The 17,746-nt window shown below is 44.8% G+C and overlaps 1 long non-coding RNA gene across 2 annotated transcripts in view; it reads left to right on the top strand.

Moving 5' to 3' along the window:
- Nucleotides 1-17,746, top strand: part of LOC116987954 — a 153,091-nt gene that overhangs the window by 99,854 nt on the left and 35,491 nt on the right. Inside the window, exons 1-2 of one of the 2 annotated variants that reach the window (XR_004415835.1) lie at nucleotides 9,042-9,355; nucleotides 16,894-16,992. This is a non-coding gene — a long non-coding RNA (uncharacterized LOC116987954). Of the gene's footprint in view, nucleotides 1-9,041; nucleotides 9,356-16,893; nucleotides 16,993-17,746 lie in introns of those variants that run through there. The other variant, XR_004415834.1, reaches the window with a different exon arrangement.

The raw sequence follows: 17,746 nt of genomic DNA, 5'->3' as shown, positions 1-17,746 counted from the left end.
AGATCAGTTATGGTTCAGATGTGGTAGAGAGGTTCAGGGAAATGGCACGGTCAGATTGGATGACGTCTGCAAACATTTGGAAGATGACTGCCTCTCTGAAGGTCAGTGAAGGACAACACTGGGACATGATTGATTGCTGGAGGCATGGGTGGTAATTGAGGTGAGAAAAGTATCAGTTTCAGTTTAGTTTATTGTCACGTGTACCGAGGTACAGTGAAACATTTTTGTGCCTGCGATCCAATCCATCTCTGGGGATGTCCTCTCTGCCATTGGAAAAGTAATAACAACGTGGGCAGTGTGAACAAAAATGGTATTGGTGACCAGAAAAAAATTGTAGAGAAGTCAAAGATGAAGAGGAATAGGACAACATGATCACAGAGGATGCCATGTTAGCCAATACTTAGCTCTGTATGAACGGTAAAATTATTAACGGAATTTGAAAAATGAACTGGGGGAAAGGTACAGATAAATGGAGGAGGTGGTTGTATGGAAATGAATGAGAGAACAAATTAATCATTGAAACACGTTTCAAGAAAGGGAATTACTGCAAAATAATTCCTTAGCTGTTCCTGGGTGGTCATAATCATTGGTGAAATCAGATTAAAATGTAAAAAAAAAACCTTTGGCTGGTCTCAACAAAGACCTTTCGGCAAGAAGAACTCGTGCTTCTAACAAATTTAAGAGATGTTTGGCTGAGAGGCGTGAATGATTGAAAAATGGAGCGAGCTTAAAATCGAGATTTCTGATTTGTGAAACACAACCTACCTGCAATTTTCATTTCTGTTAAAGCAGGAAATGCATTATTCTTGTGAAACAATATGCCTGAAAGCTAATGAATACACGTATTCACGATATAAATGTGTGCGTTGCGGGATAAGAATATGAATGGGTCGTTGCCCAATGAACCTCTGCACAACAAATTGTGTTATGAAATCAGGATGTACTTTTCGAGATAATGGCGATAACACAGTATTCCCGTTTAATCAGATGCTGGGATCAGCTCAAATCTTTCTCAGGGATAACACAGACCAGTAACACTGTGTTAATGTGTCCCGGCTTGTCTTGACTGACTCACTGCACCTTACCTGGGGGGGGGAATGGTCTCAATTTTGGAAGATGAGATAAGCTGAGCAGACAGACTGGGAAGGGGGTGGGGGAGATGATAGTGATGATGGCGATGATGTTATGATCCAGGTGTTCTGTAAACTTTCTCAACATTACATTGTGGGGTAGAAGGACGTAGGGGGGGGTGGACGGGGTGGACGGTGTTTGTGGTGGGGGGGTGGAGGGGGGGGGGGGGGGGGGGGGGGGGAGCTTCAGCATATACTTATCTGCTGCAGGTCCCAGCAGTAAGGCTTTGTCTGAGATGATCAGGTTATGCTTGACTTTCACTTATGCATGTTAAATGTGGGACAATATCGACAATGATTTTAATCCTTTGTGTAAACAATTTTGGTGCATGCCTTCACTTCTGCACGTTGCCTGTGGGACCTGCACTTTGACATAGATTTCCCTGCCAGTATAAAACAACAGCATTTCATCATATTGAGGGACTGTTGGAAATTGCAATCCAAAATGATTGAGCGATAGATCGGGTAGATGCACAGAGTCTCTTGTCCAGAGGAGGTGAATCAAGGGCCAGAGGACACAGGTTTAAGGTGAAGGGGAAAAGATTTAATAGGAATCGGTGGGGTAACTTTCTGACACAAAGGGTGGAGGGTGTATGGAATGAGCTGCCAGAGGCGGTAGTTGAGGCAGGTACTTTCCCAACGTTTAAGAAACCGTTAGACAGGTACATGGATAGGTCAGGTTTGGAGTGATATGGGCCAAACGGAGGCACGTGGGATTAGTGTAGCTGGAACAAGTTGGGCTGAAGGGCCTGTTTCCACGCTGTATCACTCTTTGATTCAATAAACAATAGACAATAGGTGCAAGAGCAGGCCATTTGGCCCTTCAAACCAGTACCGTCATTCAATGTGATCATGGCTGATCATCCCCAATCAGTACCCTGTTCCTGGCTTCTCCCCATATCCCCTGACTCCGCTATTATTAAGAGCCCTATCTAACTCTCTCTTGAAAGCATCCAGAGAACCTGCCTCCACCGCCCTCTGAGGCAGAGAATTCCACAGACTCACCACTCTCTGTGCGAAAAAGTGTTTCCTCGTCTCCGTTCTAAATGGCTTACCCCTTATTCTTAAACTGTGGCCCCTGGTTCTGGACTCCCCCAACATCGGGAACATGTTTCCTGCCTCTAGTGTGTCCAAGCCCTTAACAATCTTATATGTTTCAATGAGATTCCCTCTCATCCTTCTAAACTCCAAAGTGTACAAACCCAGCTGCTCCATTCTCTCAACATATGACAATCCCGCCATCCCGGGAATTAACCTTGTAAAGCTACGCTGCACTCCCTCAAAAGCAAGAATGTCCTTCCTCAAATTAGGGGACCAAAACTGCACACAATACTTCAGGTGTGGCCTCTCTAGGGCTCTGTACAACTGCAGAAGGACCTCTTTGCTCCTATATTCGATTCCTCTTGTTATAAAGGCCAACATGCCATTCGCTTTCTTCACTGCCTGCTGTACCTGCATGCTTATGGGGATGCATATGGGGATTCAATTACTCTAATTATCATATCAGTTACTCTATTACCCAACGGGTTAATTGAGATTTGGTTTAGTTTTGTTCAGAACGGAATGGAAACAGGCCCTTCGGCCCACCAAATCCGTGCCGACCAGCGATCATCACACACTAACACTATCCTACACACTAGGGATAATTTACAATTTACAGAAGCCAATTAACGTACAAACCTGTACATCTTTGGAGTGTGGGAGGAAACCGGAGCACCCTGCGAAAACCCACGTGATCACAGGGAGAACGTACAAACTCCGCACAGACAGCACCTGTAGTCAGGATCGAACCTGGGTCTCTGGCGCTGTAAGGTAGCAGCTCTATTGCTGTGCCACTGTTCCACCCAAAAATTATGATATTTTTAATGCTGGTCAGTTATAATTGCTGTAATTTTTAATGTTTACAGTCAAGTGTCAAGTCAAGAATTTCTTTAGTCAGAGGGTGGTGAAACCGTGGAATTCATTGCCACAGACGGCTGTAGAGGCCAAGTCATTGGGTATTTTTAAGGCAGCGATTGACAGATTCTTGATTAGTGTCAATGGTTATGGGGAGAAGGCAGGAGAATAGCGTTGAAAGGGAAAGGTTGATCAGTCATGATCGAATGGCAGAGTAGATTTGATGGGCCAAATGGCCTGATTCTGCTCCTATCACTTATGAACTTAAAAACTTATGACTGTTGCAACACTCTTGACTCGGGTCTGGAAAGCCCCGATCAGCCATGGCCTGTTCACGTACAATTAGTGGTAAGACTCAACGCAGTCTCATTCACTAACTCATGCTTTTTCTTCACGCACTGACAAAGGAATGGATGTAGGTACACAAAAATGCAGGAGAAACTCAGCGGGTGCAGCAGCATCTATGGAGAGAAGGAAATAGGCAACGTTTCGGGCCAAAACCCTTCTTCAGACTGATGGGGGGTGGCTAATTTCCTTCGCTCCATAGATGCTGCTGCACCCGCTGAGTTTCTCCAGCATTTTTGTGTACCTTCGATTTTCCAGCATCTGCAGTTCCTTCTTAAACACAAGGAATGGATGCTGTTTAGTTTAGTTTAGAGACACAGTGCGGAAACAAGCCCTTCGGCCCACCGAATCCGCGCCGACCAGCGATCCTACTGCTGCTCCAGTGGCTTGTGAAGTGCCACCCTGATAGATAGTGAGTGAAAGAACAGACTATGATCTCTTCTCTTCTGGCCTCTAATGGAAGCCTAAGGAGCAGCAAAGGTGTTCAATTGACCGTTAATGATGAAAATTGGATAGTATTTGCACTTGACTCGAACCAGCTCTAAATAAACAAAATCATTGCTAATGTGACAAACACATTGATCATTGCAGCATAGATATGACTGAAGGCCAGATACTGTGAGAAATGCAAATATCATACAGTATAGTGAGAGTGCACATTCAACCTTGGTATTTATTAACAAGGTTGCAACAGAGGGACAGGAGCTTCAAACTTCCTTGTGCTAAACCTGAGTGACCATTCAGTCCGCCTAGGCCTACACGATCTCCCAGTTGCTAAACTAACTGCCCCCTCCCATTCTCGCACTGACCCCTCTGTCCTGGGCCTCCTCCACTCTCAGTGAGGCCCAGCGCAAATTGGAGGAACAGCACCTCATATCTCGCTTGGGCAGTGTTCAACCCAGCAGTATGAATATTGATTTATCTTACCAAGTAACCCTGGCTTTCCCTCTCTCTCCGTCACTCCCCATCCTTCTACCACTAGTTCCATTGGCCTCCTGATTAAATATTACTGATTGTATGCCTCATTGTCACCTTCAACTCAGCCAACAATGTACTATTCTACATTCCCTTTGAGCATCGTCCCCTTTCATCTGTGTTTTCACACCTTACCCTTCCATGTTTCCATGTCTACCTCTCCCTTGACTCTCAGTCCGAAGAAGGTCTCAACACGAAACGTCACCCGTTCTTTCTCTCCAGAGATGCTGCCTGTCCCGCTGAGTTAGTCAATAGACAATAGACAATAGGTGCAGGAGTAGGCCATTTGGCCCTTCGAGCTAGCACCAGCATTCAATGTGATCATGGCTGATCATCCCCAATCAGTACCCTTGCCTTTTCCCCATATCCCCTGACTCCGCTATCTTTAAGACCCTTATCCAGCTCTCTCTTGAAAGCATCCAGAGAGTCTGCCTCCACAGATTCACAACTCTCTGTGAGAAAAAGCGTTTCCTCGTCTCCGTTCTAAATGGCTTACCCCTTATTCTTAAACTGTGGCCCTTGGTTCTGGACTCCCCCAACATCGGGAACATGTTTCCTGCCTCTAGCGTGTCCAAACTTGTAAGTTGGCTCAAAGGGCCGAATGGCCTACTCCTGCACCTATTGTCTATTGTCCTCCAACAATCCAAAGATGTGCAGGTTTTTCTGAGGGGCAACATTTTCACTCAGAGTGTGTTGGGTGTTTGCAATGAGCTGCCAGAGGAGGTAGTTGAGGCTGTTGCAATAATAACATTTAAAAGACACTTGGACAGCTACGTGGATAGGAAAGGTTTAGAGGGATATCGGCTGAATGCAGGCACCTGGGACTAGCCTAGTTGTGGCACTTTATTCGGAATGGACAAGTGGGCTGAAGGGCCTGTTTCTATGCTTTATGGCTCTATGACTCCATGTCTAATACTCGGGAACCATAATAGTGTAAAACCTAAGTCCGTATTGCAACCAACAATACAGTCCATTGATGATCTACTTTGCTAGAGGTAAAGGTTAGTGTTGTGCACTGTTCAACATGTTTGCTGGGAAGAAGCTGTTTGTGGTATATAATGGTATATGGACACACTGATCTGTTCTGTATTCATGCACGGGTTATTGATAGGGGACGATCAGCCATGATCACAATGAATGGCGGTGCTGGCTCGAAGGGCCGAATGGCCTCCTCCTGCACCTATTTTCTATGTCAATGTCTGTGTCTATGTCATGCCTACTATATTCTGTTGTGCTGAAGCAAAGCAAGAATTTCATTGTTTTTATCTGGGACACATGACAATAAATTCTCTTGAATCTTGCTGGTCATGGTATTCAGGCTCCTGTATCTTCTTCCCAATGGTGATAGTGAAATGAGAGCATGGACATGTTGTTGTGGACCTTTGATGATATTGGCTGCCTTTTGGAGGCTGCACCTCAAACAAATCCTTTCAATGGTGGGTTGATCAGTACCTGTAATGGATCAGGCAGTGTCTACCATTCTCTGTAGCCTCCTTGGCCCCTGGGTGTATGAGTGGCCAAGCCAACCAATGATGTTCTCTACTGTACACCTGTAGAAGTTCAATAGACTATTCATCGACAGCCCAAATGTCCTCAATCTTCTCGGGAAGATCTTTAGTTGTGATTGCTTCCTTGTGCTGGGCCCAGGACAGATTTGTTGGCCCTCCCCACCGCCGACCTATTGATGAAGACAGTTTCATTTCCCTGCTTTCCCTTGCCGAAATTAGCAATCATCTCCTTGGTCTCGTTAACGTCGAGGGAGAGATTATTGTCGGGCCCTTAATAGCGAAGGTCACTTTTCATTCCAACATGTGCGACAGTACTTTACATCACCTTTGGTGGTGAAAGGCACTATACAAATGCAGTAAATCTATTTAAAACCAACTTATTAGAGTTGACAGTTTGCAACGTAACTTCATTCTTTACATACGACCCCAGGTCAATAAATAGTTTAATAGTCACTGCAAATGCCTCCGGGTGTAGGGTGTAACTGTGTAACCTAAGAGGTAGACCTCAAGATTTCACAGCTTTTCTCAGTTTAAGTTTAATATCTAATTGATCCAGGTAACTCTATGCAAGAAAAGGTGTTTACACCCTGAAGTTGATCCCCCTGAATTATTTTTACCCTTATCGTTCTCACTGATTCCCAAATTCCCAATTTACCCATCAACGTAGCAGTTTGCATGAGCAGGGAAAGTAGAGTACACTGAGGTGACATACAAGAGTCGCCACATTTCAGGTGCTATCGTACCCTTCAAGTTCAAAGTTCTTAAATAGGATTGAGTCTTTTAATGGGCTTAAGGCCTGTTGTCGTGGCACTCATCATTTTTGTGTTCAAAGCCTGAAGTCTAAGTAATTTAGTTTAGTTCATTGTCACGTGTACCAAGGTACGTTGAAAAGCTTTTGTTGCGTGCTAACCAGTCAGCGGATAGACCATACATGATTCCAATTGAGCCGTCCAAAGTGTACAGATAACATGATATATGATAAAGGGATGAAGTCTTGGTTTGTATGCTATCTAGCAAGCTCCACCTCAACACTTGTGTAGCAGCTCCCAAACATGGAAGGTTAGTGGTTGCGTGGATAGGCTGGGCCTGTTTCCCTTGGAGCAAGGGTGGCAGGGGGGTGATCGTATCGAGATTTATAAAACCATGTTCAGCACAAATAAGGTCGATGGTCAAGGTTAACTTTTGTTTCTTTGTTATCGTCAGAAACGTGGCGACACTTGTGTGCTGCCTACGTGATGTCTGCTGTGTGATTTTACCGGGTTGCATGCAAAACAAAGTATTTTACTGTACCTAGGTACATGTGACAATAAAGTATCATCGAATCATTGAGTTTTATTCTCCCACGTTGGGGAAGGACTTAAGTTAAGTTTAGTTCAGTTTAGAGATACAGCTCGGAAACAGGCCTTCAGGCCACCGAGTCCGCACCGATCAGCGATCCCTGCACACTAACACACTCCTCCACTCACTAGGGACAATTTGTACATTTATGCCAAGCCATTAAAACTTGTACGTCTTTGGAGTGTGGGAAGAGACCAAAGATCTCAGAGAAAACCAACGCAGGTCACGGGGAGAACGTACAAACTCCGTAAAGACAAGCACCTGTAGTCAGGATCGAACCGGGATCTCTGGCGCCTTAAGGCAAAAAACTCTATCACTGTGCCACCGTGCCATTAAGGTGAGGGTAATATTGCATCCCACCATTACCAATGTAAATATTGTCAAATGGGTATTGAATCAAATCAATTCACAATTGGCAGACTGTCGTTGGGGCATGCAGAAATTTAAAATTCTTAGCAAGTCTTCCTGTCAGCACATTTTTTTAGGATGACACTTGCAGTAAACTGTAATTATTAATAAATACTTGATGAGGATATGCTTCAGCCTGTCAGTTCTACTGGTTTGCGCTCGCCGCAGGGTTCGATCCCTACTAATTCTAACCCACTTCCTCCAATCACCACCATCTAAGTGGGCCTGCCCCAGACTGCCTCGTTTCCGAGCTAAAAGCTAAAAATTTGATTCTGACATCTTAAGGTATGAGAGGAATTTCAGCAACAACAAAGATTCCATTCTGAGCAGTCTTAGTTTAGTTTAGCCTAGAGATACAGCGCAGAAACAGGCCCTTCGGCCCACCTAGACCGTGCCGACCAGCGATCCGCAACACACCGGGACAATTTGCAATTTGCACTTTTTACCCACTAACCCGCACATCTTTGGGATGTGTGGGGGAGAACCGGAGCACCCGGTGTAAGCCCATGTGGTCACAGGGAGAACGTACAACTCCATACAGACTGCACCCGTGGTCAGGATCGAACCTGGGTCTCTGGCGCTGTAAGGCGGCAACTCTACCGCTGTGCCAATGTGCCACTCTATGAGTCCTATAAATTAGTTAGACCCTCAAATAATTACTTTAACAACGCAACTCTTACTTATGCTTTTGAAATTTAATTACAAGCAATTTTGTCTTCAGCTATATTTCTTTATCAGCTGCAGAACAGCAAAAATAATACTGGAAGAATGAGGCATTTTCACATAGAACATGGTGAACGAGCTGCTGGAGGAGGTAGTTGAGGCAGTGACTATCCGCAACGTTTAAGAAACATTTAGACAGGTACATGGATAGGACAGGTTTAGAGGGATATGGGGCAAACTCAGGCAGGTGGGACTAGTGTACTTGGGACATGTTGGCCGGTGTGGGCAAGTTGGGCCAAAGGGCCTGTTTTCACATTGTATCACTCAATGACTTTGTGTTTCCAATGGACAGCATATTCCCTCAAATAGCAACGTATTATGAGCTGATAATCTGTTTTTAGAGCTGTGGTTTGAGGGATAACTTTTCTACTCTTTTTCACACAGAGCGTTGTGAGTCTGTGGAATTCTCTGCCTCAGAGGGCAATGGAGGCCGTTACTCTGGATACTTTCAAGAGAGGGCTAGATAGGGCTCTTAAAGATAGCAGAGTCAGGGGATATGTGGAGAAGGCAGGAGCGGGGTACTGATTGGGGATGATCAGCCATGATCACATTGAATGGCGGTGTTGGCTCGAAGGGCCGAAAGGCCTACTCATGCATCTATTGTCCATTGCCTTCTGAATTGGTTTGAAATATTTTATGCACACTTGTGGAGAAAGGGCAGGGGCTCGGGTTAAGTTAATGGCTGGTTAAGTTAAGTTAATGGCTGGGAGCTGAGGGTAAATGCACACAATTAAGATGTTGAGGTATTCTGGAGCGTTAAAATGTGCCTTAAAATGTTCGGAATTTAATGTGGAATTTGGAATGAAATATAAGTGTTTTAAGAACAGAAAAATGCTGGGTGTGCAGTGAGACTCTTGGAATTTTGATGGATAAAGGGTAAACAAGTGGTTATATGTCTTTTGCCTCAATCTTAAAGCAAGAGGAGGATGATTCCTACTTAGTTTGAAAGTAAAAGAAGGGTGTTTCAGAGGTTCATTGTAACATGGTCACATTTGTATCGCTACTGTTGCCAAACAGCTACATTACACTCAGGTAAGTGAATATCTGGGGCGCATTGAGGTGTGGTCAAAAAGCCTTTGGAAAATAATGAAGGAAATTGCTACCACTGTGACTGGTTGACTCGGGGACTATTGGGCAGAGATTGACTGAGGTGATCGTTGTGTTATGTGACAACCTTAACGGTAGAGGGTGAACGAGTCTGAAGATGGGCCTCGAACCAAAACTCTTCCTATTCCTTTTCTATAGAGATACTGCGTGACCCACTGAGTTACTCCAGCGCTTTGTGTCTATCTTCGAACAAAATGACACCTCATGTTCCTTTAATCCATGACTTTAGTGGGTATAGTTTCAAAATATGGAGTAATCCATTTATGATGGCGATGAAGAAGTACTTGTTCTTGCTTAGAGGCCAGTGATCTTTGGGAAATCTCTACTTCTCAATTCCATGGAGGATGGAATTGAAAATACTAAGTCCTAGTTATCCATGAAGTTAGTATTCATGTAGTACTAGAACTGTTGGGTAGAATACCTCGTCCCTCCACAACCCTCTTCTGCAGACTCATCATAATCATAACCATCATAATCATACTTTATTAGCCAAGTATGTTTTGCAACATACGAGGAATTTAATTTGCCATACAGTCATACCAATAAAAAGCAACAAAACACACAAAATACATTTTAACATAAACATCCACCACAGTGACCCCTCCACAATCCTCACTGTGATGGAAGGTGAAAAATAATTCAATCTCTTCACTTCTTTGGTGAATATGATAAAAAGGAACTGCAGATGCTGGTTTATGCCAAAGATAGAGACAAAATACTGGTGTAACTCAACGTGTCAGGTAGCTTTTCTGGAGAAAATGGATGGATGATGTTCCGGGTCGGGACCACACAGGATGGATTGTAATTGATGTTGTGGACCAGTAAGTGGTACATGAAACATCCATTAGCGAGATGTGACTGGAGCCAGGGTCAGGTTCAGGAACACTAAAGAGGTCATAAACATGACTTGGTTTATCCAGGGAGGTCAAGGTGATGGTTGAGGCAATGATGGGTGGGGGGACATCAGAAGGTTTGCAACTGAAACCTGGGTCCAGAGTGTAGACCAGGTTTGCAGCTGGGATTGGGCTCAGGGTTAAGGAAGGGGTCTAGACCAACGTGGTCAAGAACATAGGTAGCTTGTAGGTAGCACTGGGTTGGTTGTGGTTGCATGTTTCCACATGCTTCATGATATCTGCATTTTTTAATTGTTAACAATGGGTGGTTTGTGTATTATAGGTTGAGATAGGTACATTTTTTACATTGTAAGATGGGCGGCAAAGTGGCACAGTGGTAGAGTTACTGCCTTACGGCGCCAGAGACCCAGGTTCGATCCTGCCTACGGGTGCTGTCTGCATGGAGTTTGTACGCTCTCCCTGTGACCCATTGGTTTTTTGCCAGGTTCTCCGGTTTCCTCCAACATTCCAAAGACATACAGTTTTGTCAGTTAATTGGCTCTGGAAAGTTGTAAAGTTGTCCCTATTGTGTAAGATGTCCCTATTATGGGACGACAGATGGCACAATCGGCTAAGTGTTCGGCTGGCGACCGGAAGGTAGCCGGTTCGAATCCCGCTTGGAGTGCATACTGTCGTTGTGTCCTTGGGCAAGACACTTCACCCACCTTTGCTGTGTGTGAATGTGTGTGAATGTGTGTGAGTGATTGGTGGTGGTCGGAGGGGCCGTAGGCGCAGAATGGCAGCCACGCTTCCGTCAGTCTGCCCCAGGGCAGCTGTGGCTACAGAAGTAGCTTACCACCACCGAGTGTGACTGAGGAGTGAATGAATAATGCGATGTAAAGCGCCTTGAGTATTAGAAAGGCGCTATATAAATCCCATCCATTATTATTATTATTATTAAGATAGTGCTAGTGTATGGGGATTACTGGTCAGCACGGACTTGGACTGTGCTATATCTCTAAACCAAACTAAAATAATATAATTAAGGCTTAAGGGGAAAAGATGAGACATAGGGATGAGTCCAAATTCACATCAGCTATGGAGAAGCAGGTTTAAAAGGCCACATTGTCTAGTTCTTCTCCTCTACCTATGCCTTGGATTAAAGCACAATAATCATTTTGGCACAGAACACACTCCCAGCATGGAAAGAATGCAAGCTTGGTATACTGAAGATATCTATTCATTACCCCTAGGCAGGGTGCTATGCCATCAGAATTCTTCCTTGAAAGTGGCATCACAGGTAGATGGGGTGGTCAAAAAGGCTTTTGGCACTTTGGCCTTCATCAGTCAGTGTATTGAGTATATAAGTTGGGGGTCATGTTGCAGTTATACCAGACGTTGGTGAGGCCGTATGTAGAGTGTTGTGTTCCGATGTTGTAGGAAAGATAGTGCCAAGCGGGAAAGGGTGCAGAGAACATTTACAAGGATGTTGCCAGGACTCGAGGAGCTGAGCTATAGGGAGAGGTTGAGCAGGCTAGGACTCTATTGCTTGGAGAGCAGGAGGATGAGGGGTGATCTTATAACAATGTACAAAACCATGACAGGAATAGGTTGGCTAGATGCACAGAGTCTCTTGCCCAGAGTAGGGGAATTGAGAACCAGAGGACGTAGGTTTAATATGGGGACTAAAGATTTAATAGGAACCTGAGGGGCAATTTTTTTACACAAAGGGCTGGTGGGTATATGGTACGATCTGCCAGAGGAGGTAGTTGAAGCAAGTATTATCTCAATGTTTAAGAAACATTTAGACAGGTACATGGATAGGATCGGTTTAGAGGGATGTGGACCAAATATAGGGAGGTTGGAGTAGTGTCGATGGGACATGTTGGTCGGCGTGGGCAAGTTGGGCCGATGGGCCTGTTTCCACACTGTATGACTCTATGATTCTATGAAATTTCTTATTCATAACCTCTTAACTCTCTTTCGAGACGAGACTGTCTTAGCCTTGGTGGGATTGCATCTCACTTCTGGCAAGCCGTCACTGAGACACAGGAAAAATGTCAGTATGAAAACATTTCATCCAGCCACAGTGAAATTTTTTTGGTGGCTTGTGGCTGGGAAGCTGCGTAATGAGGATCGGACGATTAAACTGGAACTGTGATTGGGTTTCTCAGAATCATTTCTACCCAGATGTTACCAGAGCACTAAATGGGTTTGGTTTTGGCAATTCAAGTTAGTTGAGGGTTGCTTGGACATCTCAAAGAACAAGGTGACTGTCCAAGAATGGAGTTAGACACAAGATGTGTTTTATCGGGGAGATTTGCCTATTGGTATATACAACCTGTAACAAGTTACCACAGTGGGAAAACACTCCCTCCCTCATTGTAAAGAGTCATAGAGTCATAGAGCATGGAAACAGGCCCTTCGGCCCAGCAAGCCCATGCCATCCAAGGTGCCCCATCTACACTCGTCCCACCTGCCTGCATTTGGCCCATATCCTTGAAACCTTCCCTATCCATGTACCTGTCGAAATGCCTTTTAAATGTTGTTATAGTTTCTACCTCAACTACCTCCTCCGGCAGCTCATCCCATGTGCCCACCAGTCACATATTCAACGAAGAATCCCACAGATATTTCTTTGCTGATATTTCTTGCGGCTCACTTTAAATTCGAGTTGTGAGTCACTTTGCCCACCAGCCACACTCATGTTAGCTGCCAGCCGAGAAGTTTATAATGGTAAAGGAAATGGCTTCCCCTCACTAAATGGTTTGCAGTTAGATCATTACACAGCCTGTTGGCCCTGGTTGCAGCTTATTGTTCTCAACAAAGATTGTTTCCAGGAATGAAAAATTGTAATTGATAAATATCAACTTTGTCAAAGGCTTAATGAAACTGAACCTACGTAGTACATTGCTTCTCCAAATTGCTATTTGGTCATGGGCTGCAAAATTAGCTGAAAGGGATCCACCTAATTCTAGGAACCATTTTCATTAATGGTCTGTGGCCCTTCTGACGTTAAGGATGTAGCTTTATGAGAGGCCAATTGAGCCTTTGGTACTGTTTTCCACGAGGAATATGAAAGTTGGGCCAATGTACCGAGTGCCTGTCTGTCTGGATTCATTCAATAAGAACAGAAAAACACCCTAAAGGTTTTGGACCTACTAATTACTGTTCAGTGTGCATGACTGCCAAGGCCCGATTCAGGCATTAATTGTTAAAAGACATCGGAGGTGTAATGCAAATAGGAGAACAATCATTTGTCTCATGAGCGACTGTGAACAATGGGGCACGCCATCACAGAACTAACCTGAAATAATATAAGTAGATTTTGTAAATTCCATCGTTTATTGGTACTCTGCAAACCGAAGAACAATCAAGTTGCTTTGTTTAGTCACCAAACAAAACACAAAGCGCTGGAGGAACTCAACGGGTCAGGCAGCCTCTGTGGAGGAAATGGACAGACGACGTTTCGGGTCAGGACCCTACTTTCAGACCGATTTTAAACCCCAACTTCGGAGTATGGGAGGAAACCAGAGTACCCGGAGAGAACCCACGTGGTCACAGGGAGAACGTACAAACTCGGTACAGACGATTGAACCCGGGTCTCTGGCGCTGTCAGGCGGCGACTCTACCTCTGCGCCACTGCGCTGCCCTGTTACAATGGTTGATGCTACAGTAAGAAATAAAGCCAAAGGCAATGGACTGAAGTTACATGCAGGTCTGAATGGATAAAGGTGGCAGGTTTCCAGTTTACATTGGCTGCAGGTTAAGATGCTCCTCACTGCCAAAGTCTTTGGAAAAGTTACATAAGATCGAATTCACCTCTACCCCATGAAGACATTGGACTCTGTTGATGGAACTGTCTCTGCCTGATGTACATGTTCCTGTTATCCAGGTGGTCTGGAGCAAAATGAACCCAATCCAGGTCACTTCTAAGATCAGGTCAGGGGGGGAGTTCCTCCCGCCACGGGTACCATGTAGTCCCGTGCTACCTGCTCCATGATGTGATAATCGGTGACTGAACCGTCTGTCCACCTGGTTTTCCAGGTGAGGAGGGGGCTGTGGACCCCCAGCAGGACCAAAAACAAGACTTGTCAAAGGGTGGATGAGCTTCTAGCGAGCCAAAGGCCATCCACACTTCAGTAGAAGTTGCGATCACTGTCGTACGTAGCATTGTAAGGAATGACTATAAAACACACACACCAAAATCCCATACGTCCAGCACTGGAAGACCGCAGGAACTGGAGGACAGAGATGTGTGGTGCGCCCGTCACCGTTCCCGTTGGAAACCAGCATCGCTAATGTTTTCAACGATGATGATGATGATGATCTAACGGAAGGGCTGGTCCATCTCATAGCCAACCTCTCGAAGCACTTCACTACAGTGGATGTAAGTGCTACAGTTGGTGGTCGTTTAGTCAGGTCACCAAACCCCTCTTGGCCACTGGTACAACAGATGGCATTTCATGACGCTCAGTAGATAGATTCCAGTATTGACATCTCTCACAGGTGGAAAACCAAAATCTCTTCAAGACATAGAAACCTCGAAAATAGGTGCAGGATTAGGTCATTCGGCCCTTCGAGCCGGCACGATGATCAATATGATCATGGCAGATTCAATATGATCACGGCTGATCATCCAAAATCAGTACCCTGTTCCTGCTTTCTCCCCATATCCCTTTTTCCCGTTAGCCCTAAGAACTATATCTAGCTCTCTCTTGAATACATCCAGTGAATTGGCCTCCACTGCCTTCTGTGGCAGAGAATTCCACAGATCACAACTCTCTGGGTGAAAAATATTTTTTTCTCATCTCAGTCCTAAATGGCCTACCCCTTATTCTTAAACTGTGACCCCTGGTTCTGGACTCCCCCAACATGGGGAACATTTTTCCTGCATCTAGCCTGTCCAATCCCTGAAGATTTGTATATGTTTCTATAAGATCCCCTCTTATCCTTCTAAATTCCAGTGAATATAAGACAAAGGAAGAAATACATTTGGTTAATGTTTCCCATTTTGTTCAATCTCGGAGAGAACGAAAGAAGACTGCTCTGGGCTTGTGAGGTACAGAATACAGGACAGTTTTGAAGACCTTGGGGCAGTTTTTAAAAGAGTACAACAGGAAACACAAGGTTGATAGTTCACACAGAATGACTAAACTTGGAAAGTTTTCCTCTGTGCAGAACGTTTTGCAATTAGTTGGGGTTATTTTATAACCTGTGCAAGAAAATTAGACGGTTGATGTTACTTTGTGCTCAGAGTTATATTTTGTACTCGATGACTTTGCTTGTAGCAGGAATCTCAAATAACAGAGATGAACAGGATGTTTTTCAGTGAACCGGAACTCTGGGTTTGTACTAACTAACTGGTCTGAAATGTTCTATGGATTAATTTTTAGAGAAACAGAGATATAGATACAGCGCGGAGACAGGCCCTCCGGCCCACCGAGTCCACGCCTACCAGCGATCTCCGCACATTAACACTACCCTACACACACTAGGGACCAATTTTTACATTTTATTCCAAGCCAATTAACCTACAAACCTGTACGTCTTTGGCGTGTGGGAGGAAAGAGAAGATCTCGGAGAAAACCCACGCAGGTCACGGGGAGAAGGCACAAACACCGTACAGTTAAGCACCCGTCGTCAGGATCTAACCCGGGTCTCTGGCGCTGTAAGGCAGCAAGTCCACCGCGCCACCCCATGAATTGAAGTTGGTTGACATGAAGAGATTCACGTTGAGGAGCCACGACCATGAAAAGCATTTGTGAAGATTTGTAAAGACATCACTGTGCTTCATGTCCATGGAAAATAGTCTGCTCTAGTTATTAACCACTGGTCCAAAATTTTGGACTGTTGTTAACTCTTCAATTATCTGTCATCTTGAAACTTGGTACAAGTGATGCAGCCTCGATAAAACAGCATAAATATACCAATTGTTTCAAAAGAAAATCTGAAACAGCTTCCTCAAAGCTCACAGCCCAAGATCTTGCCTGATTATAACCTCATGACATGTGAAAACAAATAGTTACGTTGACTTGTAACTTAAGCCAAAGGTATAAACATTGCTTCATTTGTATTTGGCGAGGATATAGCATTGTGATTGAAAGCCTGAAGGGAGAAATATAAATGGTGCAAGCACAGAATTGGTGCAAATCCAGGTCGTAGATCTGGTTATCCAAGATAATTTGATATTTTTGATTTAAAATGTTGCATTATGAGCGATGTTTGCAAAATGGTCAATATTTGTTTTCAACAGGTAGGATACTTCCTTTCCTGAAGTAACAGCAAAGTGGCACAGCGGTAGAATTGCTGCATTACTACGCCAGACTACTGGTTCAATCCAGACTACGAGTGCTGTCGGTACGGAGTTTGTATGTTCTCCCTGTGGCTTTGTGGGTTTTCTCCGGGAGCTCCGGCTTCCTCCCACATTCCAAAGGCGTGCAGGTTTGCAGGTTAATTGGCTTCTGTAAATTGTCCCTAGTGTCTAGGATAGAACTAGTGTACGGGTGATCGCTGGTCGGTGTGGACTCGGTGGGCCGAAGAGCCTATCTCCGCACTGTATGTCAAAACTAAACTACTAAAATAAGGATGAATGTGAAAGTGATAACAAAGGTTTTATTTTAATTCTAGGTCACTCCTGAATAATTGATTACCAGAATTCCATGGACGTTGCAAAGAAATAATCTAACTTTCTGGATTTCATCATTTACATGGTGGCAGCAACATCAGGTTGGTAAACTCTGTTAAACTACATAGTAACTCTCGCTGAACACCTCCGCTTGGTTCGCAATAACCAACCTGATCTCCCGGTGGCTCAGCGCTTCAACTCCCCCCCCCATTCTGAATCCGACCTTTATGTCCCGGGCCTCCTCCATGGCCAGAGTGAGGACCACCGTAAATTGGAGGAGCAGCACCTCATATTTTGCTTGGACAGTTGGCACCCCAGCGGTATGAACATTGACTTCTCTAATTTCAGGTTTTCCCTACTTTCTCCTCCTCAGCTCTCCCTCAGCCCACTCGCTCCACCTCTTCCTTTCTTCTCCCCCCCCCCCCCCTTCATATCAGTCTTAAGAAGGGTTTCGACCCGAAACGTTGCCTATTTCCATCGCTCCATAGATGCTGCCTTTCTTCAGCATTTTTGTCTAGCCTACAACCTACAACCCCTCTTTGGAGCGTGGGAGGAAACCGGAGCACCAGGAGAAAACCACAGGTAGAATGCACAAACTCTGTACAGGCAGCACCCATGGTCAGGATCGAACCTGGGTCTCTGGCGCTGTAAGGCAGCAACTCTACCGCTGCGCCACCGTGCCGCCCCAGATTAATTTCCAAACATGCAGCGCATTCTCCACCAGAACCACGAGCCAACAATCACATTGACTTTTAAAAGCCTTCACTCTGGGCCGTGGTTGGAACTTCTATCATTCTGGAATCTTTCACTTGACATCAACACTCATTCAGACGTGAAGGTGCCGTCTTATTTTTC

The sequence above is a fragment of the Amblyraja radiata genome, chromosome 26, assembly GCF_010909765.2.
Source record: "Amblyraja radiata isolate CabotCenter1 chromosome 26, sAmbRad1.1.pri, whole genome shotgun sequence".
NCBI lineage: Eukaryota > Metazoa > Chordata > Chondrichthyes > Rajiformes > Rajidae > Amblyraja > Amblyraja radiata.
The sequence above is the reverse complement of the archived record's forward strand: the minus strand, read 5'-3'. Positions and strand labels throughout refer to the sequence as shown.